The 12,675-nt window shown below is 43.7% G+C and overlaps 1 protein-coding gene across 2 annotated transcripts in view; it reads right to left on the reverse strand.

Annotated features, from left to right (window-relative positions):
* The window catches only part of PIANP (PILR alpha associated neural protein), a 39,259-nt gene extending 33,216 nt beyond the window's left edge, over positions 1–6,043 (reverse strand). Inside the window, exon 1 of one of the 2 annotated variants that reach the window (XM_087957308.1) lies at positions 5,669–6,043. The gene's annotated coding sequence lies outside the window, so the exon portion shown is untranslated. Of the gene's footprint in view, positions 1–4,645; positions 5,394–5,668 lie in introns of those variants that run through there. The other variant, XM_026686266.2, reaches the window with a different exon arrangement.
* Between the last annotated feature and the right edge of the window lie 6,632 nt (positions 6,044–12,675).

Here is a 12,675-nt window from a genome sequence, read left to right on the forward strand (position 1 = left end):
CTCTCTTGGGCACAAAGCCAGCTGGGAGCTCTTGGGTCAGTCATTCTCCCTCAGCCCTAGGAAGCAGGCAAGGACAAACCACTTTTAAAAATGTTGCCAAGCAAACTGCAGAGACTTCTCCAGCTGGTTGACTGGAGTTCAAGACTAACTCAAAGACACTCATCCACATACACAGATCCCTAGAGCTGCCATTTTTTACCTGGGTGTTGCTGCCAGCCTGGTTTGTTCAACCAGGCTGGCAGCAACACCTTGGTAAATAATGGCAGCTCTATGGAGTTCCAAATAAACCAGGCCGCTGGTTTAAGTCACTGAAAATAGTTCCATTGCACCTTTCCAAAGAGGTAGAGAGGTAGAGATAAGCTGTTCATCTGTTATATGAAAAACTTACCTTTTTGAAGTTTTATAAAGTATTGCATTAGGATCTTTGCTTGGTCACCTTTTTCCAAATGAGCAAATTATCAGATTAGGTACCATTATCAATGCTTTGAGACAAATGAGTGGGCTTTGCCAACGTTTTATGTATGGCAGCTGCTCCTACCTGTCTGGATCAGGTAGGCCAATCAGAAACAGGCATACATTGTAACGTCAGACAATCCTGGTTGAGATGGAAGGTTTCAGGCACACCATCTTAATATAATGTGTGAACTATGTGCTGGCTGGGAAAATCCTGGAGTTGAAGTCCACACATCTTACAGCTGTCAAGGTTAAAAACCACTGAATTAGACTAATTTCTATTGATGCTATTTTTCTCTATTTTTTTTTTGTTGTTGAAGCTACAATCCTATTCCCACTTTGCTAGGTAGAAGCTTCAGTATAAAGGATCTTCTTTCCAAGTAGATGAATACAAGATTGTGCTGCCAATTCTTTTTTTCTTTTCAATTTCTCCCACAATACAATAATACTTTGTGGCAACAACTCATTCACAAATCCAACTGAACTGAAAGCCTCTCTGTGCTTTGACAGTCATTGCCTTGTTTTATTTCATATTGCAAACAAAGCAAAATTAACAAATGCTTCTTGTTAACTTCATAATATCCATTGCACTCTTTTGGTCATTTAGCCCAATGAAAATATCTTTTTAGTCTTAAACCTTATGGAAACTATTTTTGCTGCCTTTCTTTATATCTTTGTTCCCATTTTCTACAAATCAAATTCTACAACATTTGCAGCATATGATTTAGAATCCACAAATCATATGCATCTCTTTACCCTGAAAATATTTACTATAAGGATTCTTTCCTCACACACACACACACACCCAGCATTTTGCAATGCCTAATACTGAGTTTCATCTGCCATTTTATTGCTAAAGTCACCCAGTTGTGTAATGACCTTCCAGAGACAGCAATCTGTTTTCAAGTGCAAAGCTTTGCCAGTTGTGTTTCCAGCTCAACCTACCTACCCTACCTACCTACCTTCCTTCCTTCTTACCTTCCTTCCTTCCTACCTTCCCTACTCTCCCCGCTTCTTTCTGTTGTTCAGTGCTTTCCTTTCAACTCTCCTATTTATATTTTTAGAATCCCACTTGATTTTTTACTCATTTGTCACTCTGCTCTTCAGCAGTCCTAACAAACAGAGGAGGAGTTGGAGGCATACTGGTCCATTAAGCAGAAAGTCCCAAAAGCAAATTATGTGTGGGGCTGGGTTGGGGAGAGAGAATCTGCTTTTTTAAAAAAAAATACTCCAGATATGGCCAAATGCCAAAGTTGACCCTGATCAAAACATAACTGGGGGAGGGAAGTCAGCCCAATGCTCTGTAAATACAGTTGCTTGGATCCTCAACTTAACCAATCCTCTCCCCGTCTCCCCATTAGTAACTGACAAAACAATAGTCCCTCTTATTCTAGGATGACTTTGTTTTCTTAAGAGACTTTGAAGAATGGTTTTCTGAAAGGCTTCTGAAAATCCATTTGTACAGAATCAGTGGGAGCACCCACTTTTACAGGCTGCCTGAACATCCTCAGAGAATTTGGGGAAATGAGTGAGGTGTCACTTTCCCTTATTAATCCCAGAACTGACAGTTTCCTGACATAACAACATTTATCTATACGTTTTGTGTTTTTGTCTAGGCTTCAGAATTTCTGTGCATTTTCAAAGGAAAACAGATATGTAATTTAGTAGATAAAGATGCAAAATTCAACCAGCCAGGCAAAAAATTCAACGGGAGACAAAAGATATATTGAAAAAAAAACCCACCTTATAGTTATTCACTTGGTGATTTCCCCAGGAATGTGTTGGGATTTGCATTTTGAATATTTAAAATAATCTGTGCATGCTGAATCTTTATTCCAATGGAGCTACTTTCAGAATTCAGCCTCCATAAGATTTTTGTCACTGTCAAGACTGACAAAACAAGGAAGAATTCTGACCTGCAGGAGACCAGTTAATCAGAGCGTTCCTGGTGTTAAGGACAACTCCTTTCATCCTTTTTAACAGTTCTTCTGCAGGAAAATATCTAGCAAATGGTCTCTCGTATTGCTTAATAGAGGGAAGAATGCATGTTGTTTCAGATATCAAAATGTCTGAGCCAGACCATCATTCCTGAAAGCTCAGTCAGGGAAACCACTTGAGTTCCATTTCAGCTCCCCTCTGCTTTTTCCATGGGATGCTACGATGGTCAGTAGTTGCACCAATACATTATTACGGGTAGAAACAAAACCATCTCTGGAGCCAAGGAAAGACAAGCAGGATTCAGTATCTCATATCCCACCTCAGGCAAACAATTACTTTTCACCAAGACTACTAGTAGGAGTGTTAAAAGCCAGTTGCTAAAACACATGAGTGGGGTTTGCTGCAATAAATCCTGCCATGTAGCAAAGGAGATAAATATAATAATATAAAATGATGCCCTAAGAAGATGTTGTGTTTGGAGGTGTGCGTGTAATCGGGAAACTTTTTTAAAAAATTTCTTTCCCTCCATGAAATTGATTGGCAGTAAGTCTGGGGCAGAAATGGAAAGGAATTCTTTAACTAACACATAATACATAAGTTGCAGGAGTCATCACCACCGCCACATGCAAGCAGTCATCTTTAATGTAGCCTTTGTTTAATAAAAAACAAAAAGCAAATGTTGCTAAGACAAGCCATTGAGAACCCAGGGATTTGCTAGCCAGTTTTGGATCCAAATTGCTTTGGATCCAGGCAGGCAACTGTTATAGAGGCTTAAAGAGGTTTGGGGAATCTTAGCCTAGGAATAAAATTGTTGTGTTATTTATTCAAAGTATGGCCCTGCTATATTCAAAGCCAGGCTGTGATTTCATGGTGGTAATAACTAATGTGCTGTTTAGAGAAATTCAGCAATATTTTCTAGCTGGAATAGTGAAGAGTCTGGTGGTCTCTCACCCTACGATGGTGTTGTTGACGCTGCTGTGAGGAGCTGGAAAGTGTTTTAATCCCAGTGGGGAAAAGTCTTGTTTTTCAAGGACTGACAGAGTGGTCCAGAATGAATCAGATGGCTTAGAATAGCCTTCTCCAACCCAGAGCCGTCCAGGGAGTTGAGGATCAGGAGATTGTAATTCCCTATTTCCAATGGACTGCAGACTGTGAACTTGATTTTAAAAATACCAGATCTGTTCTTCCAGAGATTTGGAGGAAAGAAGTTGCACTGCAATCTCCTTGGGCGAGTAAATTCCATGTTCGTTGCTTGGGAGTCGTGTAGGTGTGCTAAGCAAGCATATCTAGAGTCTACTGAAAATCCTGGAAGCCTAGAGCATTTTCCTCTTTAAAAAAAAAAGAATTGTGAAATGTGAGGATTAAGCCTGCAAGGCTTAATCTGAATTTCCACCTGCATCCACAAGCTATTAAGCTTTTTTGGCCAGGTGGACAGGACCTACGTGGCACATCCCCTTAGGTACTGGGGAGGAGGTGGTGGTGAAGTAATTGCCTCACGCCCCTGTGTTGTGTCTGTTTATCTTCTGGCTTACCACAATCGCTCCTGGGCACAGCAGATCTTGGGCGTCTGTGCACAAGGGATGGAGCCGAAATAGGCTCAGGGCAAGATTGGCGAGGGCTGCTGGAAAAGGCTAGATGGAGACTGCTAAGTATCGCCGCCCAAAGGGTTGCCAAATTGCCGTTCTTTGAGGGACCCGCTTTCCCCTATCGCAGAGAACGCCCTCGATTTCTGCCAGTTTTCACAACACACACGCACACACACGATACACAACAGAACGTTCCTCCCCTTCAGCCCGCCAAAAGCCCCCGATCAGACGCCCCGCGTTCTCCCCCCGCACGGTCAGCCTTCCCTTGACATCTCTTCCCACCAGAAAACCCCGCAGAAGCCAGCCGCGGAGCCCACCGAGGAGACCGGGGCGCACACACTCACCCGCGATTCCCTCCAACCTCCCCTCTCCTCCCGCGGCTCTTCAGGGAGCTCCTGCGCCGGACCGGAGCCCTCCACACAACCCCACGACCCAGGTCTCCCGGCTCTCCCCACTCCCTTAGCCCCCGAGGACACCGCCCAGCCCCGCTCGGGAAACGCTGACCTGCGAGGCGGCGGCGGCGGCGGCGGATCGCAGAAGGAAGCCGACGGAGCAGGCGAAGAGCCGCGAGCGGCTGGCTCGCAGTCTCCGAGCAGTGGCGGGCGGGCGGGCGAGCTCTGCCTTCCCCTCCTCCAAAGCTCGGAGGACCGAGCCAGCCACCAACTCACCTTGGCGGGCGAGCCGAGGGACCCGGCTAGCCGCGGAAGAGTCCAGCTGCCGCTCTCCTTCTCCCAGCTGGCGTCGCCTTTCATGGCCAGGCGGGCTAAGGAGGCAGAGGCGGCGGCGGCGGGCGGGCTGCTCCGGCCTCTTCCCTCGCAGCGGCTGTCTTGTCTGTCCGTCTCTCTGTCTGGTTAGCTCACACCTCGGTCCCTGGTTAACCCTCCGACTGCTGGCTAAGCCCTGCTCTGCGCGCCACGAGAGGCCGCCCCCTCGAGCGACTGACTGGCGCGCGGGGTGGCTGCTGCTCTCGCTGTTGGCGGGAGACCGAGCGGGCGGCACAGCGGCGGGCAGAGAGGGGCCAGCGGCGGGGCAGGCGGGGTTACGGGGGTGGGGGAAAGGCCCTCGGGTGCGGGGCAGATAGCACGTGGGCCCCACTTTTGAGGAAAGGGCGTGTAGCGCTTGCGCGGCCGGGGGGAGAGCTCCCTTCCCGCCGCTCCAACTTCCCTTGGACGGCTGTGCCTGTGTGGTGGGCTAATCGCTTTGCAAGCCACGGTCCTTTCCCCGCGGAGAAAACCCCTCCCTCCCGGCTCAGTCATGCTAAAGGACCGCTTGTTTGTTCAAGCAGCGGCGGATTCTTCAGAGCACGAGGCTGAGCACCCGCAAAGTGAGCAGCCTCCTGTCCGCACGCCAGACCTCAGGCGAGCGCCAGGGAGCCCTTTTCGCTTTGGGGGCGATGAAGACGTCCCACCTACCCCCTCCTCCAGGGCCAAGGGGCCGGGCACCCCCCGTTCCCAGGCTGCAGACTGACTTCAGCCGCGGATGGGACTCCTGGCGGGAGGATCCGCCTGGAGTGATACTGCCCTCGGTCTCTCTCCCCCTCCCTCCCTCCTCTCCCGCCGCCAACTCCCTCCTGAGCTAGTCTCGCAGATTCATTTCGGCGCCCCTCTCCCTGCTCTCTGCCAGATCCTCCCCGGCAGTCCAGCCTCCTTCTCTGGCGTTGCTATGGAACGAGGCGTCTCCAAGGGACATACCAGGCGGCACCTGTGGCTGAAACTGTCTCGGTTCAACCTCCAAAGCCAGCTCGTCCGCTCGGGAAGGGTGGGAGCTGAAGCCCCCCCGCCTCTCTCCATGGGAAGAAGAGACCCAGAACGGGCGGAGGGGGGCGGGCGAGGCAGCGATTAAACGGAAGAGCGAGCTCGACCGTCCGGCTCTTCCTTGCGCTTTCTTCGACTCCCGTCCCTCCGCTGTTCCGATTTTTTATTTTTTATTTTGCTTGGAGCAACAAATGCTAATCGTTCCTCCTCTGGTCCTCCGGCTGAGTTCCGAATCTCCAACCTCGCCTTTCGCCTCCACCCCACCCCTCACTTGTCCAGAAGCATCTCCCAAGCGCCTTGCCGCGGGAGGGAATATTTTTCCCCAAAGCATCCCTCCGTTTTTCTTTTTTTTCCTTTTTTTCCCCCTTTTTTCTTTGCCAACCCCTCTGTTTCAAGCCTTCCCCGTGGGAAGAAATGCCGGAGCGAGTGAGCGAGCAAGGAACCTGCAACGCGAGGCCGAAGTCTGAATGGACCCGGTCCCTGCGCCTAAGCTGGAAGGATTTCAATCCTTGGGGGTGTTTCCCCCCCTAAAATCCCGGTATGAGCATCTCGTGAACTTGGTTCGGAAATCAAGTGGGCTTTGGCCTGGCTCCTTCTTGGACGGGAGATCTCAAGGGGATTAGTAGAGCCGACGGCTAGACCGCAAAGTAGAAAAACAAACAAGGTACCGAGGCGACGAAAAATTGAAATCACCATGATTTGAGGGAGGCTATGTTATTCTTGGAGAGTGAGAAATAGTTGGATCACTTTACTTAGTCCCTAATGGACCCTTCAGATATATATTAAAAATGCAGTGCAGAAGTGCCAAACACATGTTTACAAACCCTAGGGCCATGGGTATTTAAGGAATGATGAACCACTGCAGTATGTTGTTAGTTATATCGTTGGTAGAGCCACTTTTGTCTCATGGTTAAAGCATCGAGCTAAAAACAGGGAAAGTGAACAGATGGCCTTTGGGGGATATTTATTATACCTGTAGCGCTTGGGAAACCTGGGGTTTATCTACTCTTTTGAGCACTTGCAGCTTAATCCTATCTGATTTTGCTTCTAAACACTTGGAAGTCTGCTGAACAACTTTACTGTCCATGATGAAAACTGCAAATATTAACTTTATGGTTAAGGACCAAAGGATCAAGTCCATCATCATATCACATCACCACCCTCTCTCCAAACACAGGGATAGTCTGTGACCTGAAAATTGTAAACAAAAATCCATGTTTTTGTACAACGATGCCAACCACAAGGGCCAGATCTAAGTTAAGCAGAGAGAAGCTGTGATACAGTGCTTTTAAAAAGGTTCTCTTAAAATACTTAAAGCACGGCTACTCCAATATTACTGTATCCAGTTTTTACTCGTGTGTTTGTATAATGTTTTTCTTTTCCCTTTTCTTGTAATTTTTTTTTTTTTGCTTTTTTTGTGCCCCAGTTCATCTCACTATTGCCAGTTTGCCCATTCTCCTTCTTCTATCTGTAGATCATTGATTTCTGTCACTGCCCAGTTAGTTCTGCACTGTGCTTCTCTTCCATTTGCAGAGTGGCCATGCCTTTTAAAAAATGTTTGCGATGGTGATGAATATCTGTATTTTTTTTAAAAATGTATGCATTCACTATCTGGCAGGGCTTGCTTTGAAGCCCACAGCAGACCAAAAGCATTTTGGGGGATTATACAGCAGGAAGCTGAGCCTTTGTAATGTTTTGTTGTGCTGCCTTTTTTTCCCCCTCCAGCCTTCCTGTGCTTGCTATGTCGGGAGTAGAAGAGTTATCAAATCTTTCAATGCCTACTTTGTTTGTTAATACACCTTATCACAACTTTACAATGTTTTTTTTTTATTCTCGGTGTGCATTTTGAATTAATTTCCCCCTAAATTCTTTGCAGAAAGCCAACCGTGATAATTATAATTTACTCTGGTTCTGTGTAGATACCTGGAAGCAGTAGCAGCCCTCCAGCTTACTTAAACCTTGCTTTCTTAACCATTTAAAAAACCCAGTGACTATGTTACCTTTAGAAACACACCATGCCATCTCAACAGAACTAACACACAGGAAAATCATAGGGGCTAGAAACTTTTTTTTTTCAGAAAATGAAATCCAAGTAATAAGGTCAGTCAATGCCTAGCCAAGGTTTCTGCACTCCCTCCAACCTGCATATAGAATCACACCAACTGAGCAATACTGTATGCAGCCAGTCACATGATTTACCCTTTACTTGAGGATAGGCTGCTAATTACTTTTTACTCACCAGCACCAAGCCACAGCTGTTACATTACAGTGTTTGTTACACTTCAGACTGCAAAAGTGAAACAGCTACCAATTTAGACGACTTGGCTTCCTTTGTTCTGCCTTTCTTTCGACATTGCGTGTGGGGGGAAAAGTGAGAAATAATTGGGGCAGAATAAGGCTTGGAAAAAGAAAATATTGTGAGTAAAAGCTGTTGCATTTTTTCAGCTGCACGGCCAAGCCCTTCCTGGAGGAATTTGAGAGTTATCTCATGTGTGCTGCTTCAAGAAGGAAGGATAACAGTGGAGTGGTGGCTTGGTTCATTATGTACCACTGTGGGATTTCTCATCCGCTATGGAGGATTAGATCCCTGCACAGGTGTCTGAGACAAGGCCAAAAGCTTCTATTTTAAAGTGCCTATTGGTCCCTATTGCAAACTAAATTGCCTGCTGGATTGGGATGCTTGGATGGAATACCGAGGGAGCATTTGGGCTGTTTATGAAAGAGAGCTTGGATGAAGCACCAGTTTGTCAGCAATTAAACGGTAAACCCTTCAAGTGCCCACCGGGCAAACTGGTGAGGAAGCCACTTGTCCATGAATTTGATTACAATATGTGATCCATCTTTTATCCGTTAATATGGCATGACAAGGCCTTCTAGCTTGTTTGGCCTTATGTTGGAACCAGAAGAGTCCAAAATGTGTCCTAGAATGCATCTTAGACAAAAGCTTTTTTCACACATTTATTCGGTTAGAACAAGTTGACTCTTGTGTTAGTCATTTAATAGCAGGATCATTGGGGAGATTGTTGGAAGTGCTAGAAAATTTTCTGATTTTTATCTAGATCTCTTGACATTAAAGAAGGAATGTAATACTTGTCTGGACAACAGCATGCTGATTTTCACCTACCTTGCTTTTTTGAACAAAATGTATGTAACAATTGCTCTGAAAGGAGAAAAACAGATGAATATCCTCTTTCAAACCATCAATTCTGAAATAAAGTCAGCACATGCTCTGGAAAACCTATTGAAGCAATTCATATAAGCTAGATGGATTTTGTTTACTTTATTTGAGGTTCTGTATGTTGATGGTAGTTTTCTCACTGTCAGTTGACACTGGTAGGAGAGGGGAAAAGCCAGGAAAGAAAGAAAGATACAGAGAGACACACAGAAAGAGACAGAGACAGAGAGAGACAGAGACAGAGAGAGACAGAGACACAGACAGAGACAGAAAACACACACACACACACAGAGAGAGAGAGACAAAGATAGAGACAGACGCAGACAGAGACAGAGAGACACACACAGAGAGAGACAGAAAGACAGAAACAGAGAGAGAGAGACAGACAGAGAGAGAGAGAGAATATTTTAAAAATAATTGTGTATTTTTAAAACTTGTATTCAATTTGAGTTATGATAAAATTGGGTAATGGCTATGGGGAACAGCTTCAGAAGATGGACAGACCTTTGTACTCAAACCCACCTCCTTCATCCTATTCACTATGATTGATGGCAGGGGTGGGATTCAAATTTTTTAACAACCGGTTCTGTGGGTGTGGCTTAGTTGATGGGCATGGCCAACTCAATATCACTCACATTGAGGCATGCATCTCCTCGCCTGGCCTCTCATGACTGTGGGGATGCTGCAGCAGTCGTAAATGTGAAAAAATGGTCATAAGTCACTTTTTTCAGTGCCATTGTAACTTTGAACGGTCACTCCACACAAGCAAAGTACCAGCAAAGGAGGGGGGGGGGGAAATTCCAGAGAAGTTCCTGAGACAGGAAGTCTAGTCCTGCCAAGAATGTAATAAGGATTAACAGAGAAGCAGTTTCTGTAAGCAACACCAGAATGTTTCCTTCCTGCCTTCCTTACAGGATTAGGCCAATCGGTTCTCCGAACTGCTTAGAATGTTAACAACCGGTTCTAGCAAATAGGTGAGAACTGGTAGAATCCCACCCCTGATTGATGGATGTTTTTCCTGCCTGCTGTGGTACAGAAAAGGGAGGACAACAAAGATGTGGGGCTCAGTCAATCACTTTACTTATCACAAGTTGCGCACATATGATCAGGACAATGCCATTCAGCAGTGAGTCAGAACAAACGGGAGAGGCAAAATAGGGATTGACAATAGTGATATCAAATGTTATGCCATAATTGGTATAGTTTTCTATCAGCTGAAGGATAAGTGGCCATCTGTTGAATTCAGCAGTAGGGAAATCCCTTTTGTCTTTATTTACTATTTGCCAGTGGTTGGATTCATACAATGCAAGATGTTGCTCTCTAATACTTTATTTTTCAAAGTGTGTGTTTTTTCTTATTCTTTTTTAAGTTTAAGTTGCTCGCTGTGTTGAAGATACAATTAGGAAATGGAAAAGTGGGGTAACGTCAGTCAATCATGAATTAGTGCTATGTCTGTAAATAGTTTTGTAATAAAGAATTAGGGAAGTTACCAGAGATGCACAGAAGTTACGATATATAACAATAAAACAACTGAGAATTTTGTCATTTAAGATGCAGTTGAATCCCACTTGGATTCAAATGTGTGGTTGTGATTTAAGTACTAGAGTTGTGCAATGCTTTTCATTCTGGAACCATCTTGGAATATATAGACATTTATGTCATCCTTGGGAAATGATGCAGCTGCTTTAAGGAGTTGCAGACAGATGTTCTGTCTGCTTGCTGTATACTTCAAGGCATCTTCTGGATACAGAAGCAGAAGCATTGCACAGCCTTAAGTGTTGCTTCCAAGGTTATTTCAGATAGGACATTGCTATGACACTATTAATCCTATTAACCAGTGCAAAAATGTTTGGATGATGCTAGAAGGCATTGTAAATAACTATCATGAAAGTGGCTTTTAAAACTGTAAAGAGTGTAATTTGTTTGGAAATGTAGCTACTATTTAATAATAGCTGTCTACTTAATTCATCTCCCCCCACTCTCTCTTACAAAAATATAACCTTGTTTCATTGTTTGCACTTGATGCAAGAACTTGATACCCAGAAAGAATGGCAAGGAAGAAAAGGTGAAGTTTAAAATCAAGTTGACTTGTGCTTGATTCCTGATTACTCAATTGAGCCATTTCTGGAGTTTTCTTGGCAGCAATATAGAAGTGGTTGGTCTCTGTCTTCTTCCAGCATTTTTTAAACCTTCATTTTTTACCACAGTTTGCAGGCCAGATTTCCTGATAGTGCTCCATCGAAATACTAAGTCTGATTGTGGAGGATCAATCCAACTCAGCTTAGTGTTACCTAGCCATGGACAGATACATCTTAATTTTTTTTAAAGAAAACACAAGTAATTTCTCCTTGAGTTAAATAAAATGGTAATGTTTCTGTTTTTGCTGATTTATAAAAAAGAACCTCAAATAGCACTTAGCACTTAGTTTTGGTCTAATTCATTTCAAGTATCCTTTTCTCTTATGCATCTGTACATTGTCAGGACAATACAGTGAATATCTTTGTAAAGAGAGCAGTTTTTGTTGGGAACACAGGCATAGTAATGCCTTCTGTAAAACTTCTCTGCCACTAACACAATAGGATTGCAAACATCAGGTCCTGTTGTGGAATCAATCCCATGGTAACTGTCTACTGTGGAACAAGCAAAGAAATATAACTCTGCAGTTGGAAGAAGCAATTTAAGAATAATTCAAGGAGAACTGTTTGAAATGCTCAGCACAGTTGCCAGCAGGAAGACCCTCCTTTTCCTTGTTATTTGCAAGGAATGGTGTTGAGAACTTCTTCCTGGATCGGTGGACAGAAGCAAATTGTGGGAGTAGGAGTAGGTGTAGGTGCATCAGATGGGAAGCGGTGCGGCTTATTAAGGTTGGAATTTTCAAGAGGGACCAAGTCAAATCATATTTTGATTTCTATGTGGAACAAAAAGGAAAAGATTGAAATCATAGGTCGTCCTTCCGAATATTTATGGAAATTTACTTCCCTCTACTGATGTATCTTGTTCATAGGAACGATATTCTATACCTCTGAAAAGCTACCTTGATCTTTATTCCGAAGGAACTGGGTTTTTTTACAATACAGCTTTGGATAGTTTTGTCTGTGACTTCAGCCCCAGATTTGTTTTATATCACCAGTGGGCAGAACTACAACGAAGCTTCTGTTTCAGAAATATCCTGCAGATTATTTTGATATTGTTTTCTTTATGATATGTCCCTTCTGAAGAAGATAAAAACTAATATGAAATAATACAGAGTGAGAAAAAATGAAATGAGAAAGAAATCAAAGAGAAGGCTAAAAATGCAAGAAAGGAAAAAAGGTAAAAGGAAAATAGAAAAGGAAAAAAAAGCTTCAGCTCTTCTTTACAACAGTTATAAGTACAATTATAAATTTACCCCTTAATCTATGGTTACAAAATAAGTCTCTTTATAATTATTCTGTCTAACCATCAAATCATAAATTCATTTTTCCTGTTTCACACAAAAAGTCCAGAAGGGATTTCTAGTCAGCAGTAAATATAGAAAATGTTTTTTTCTAAAAATTGTAACAGATTTTCAATAGATAATCAGATACTTTTATTGTATGCTGTCAAAAAGATGAAAGAAATTTCTCACCAAATCTTGTAGGCATTCTGCTCTGGGAGAAGAGTAATTAACCTAGTGCTCAGCTCTTTTGTTTATCAAGTGTGAATTGCAATAGAAATTGACTTTGGGGAGTTTATTCATTATTTTTAATGAAAAGAACAAAACAATGATGTTTTAAATGAACAGGTTTCT

The sequence above is a fragment of the Notechis scutatus genome, chromosome 2, assembly GCF_049901735.1.
Source record: "Notechis scutatus isolate UNSWTSFEM ecotype Mainland chromosome 2, rNotScu1.2, whole genome shotgun sequence".
NCBI classification, from domain to species: domain Eukaryota; kingdom Metazoa; phylum Chordata; class Lepidosauria; order Squamata; family Elapidae; genus Notechis; species Notechis scutatus.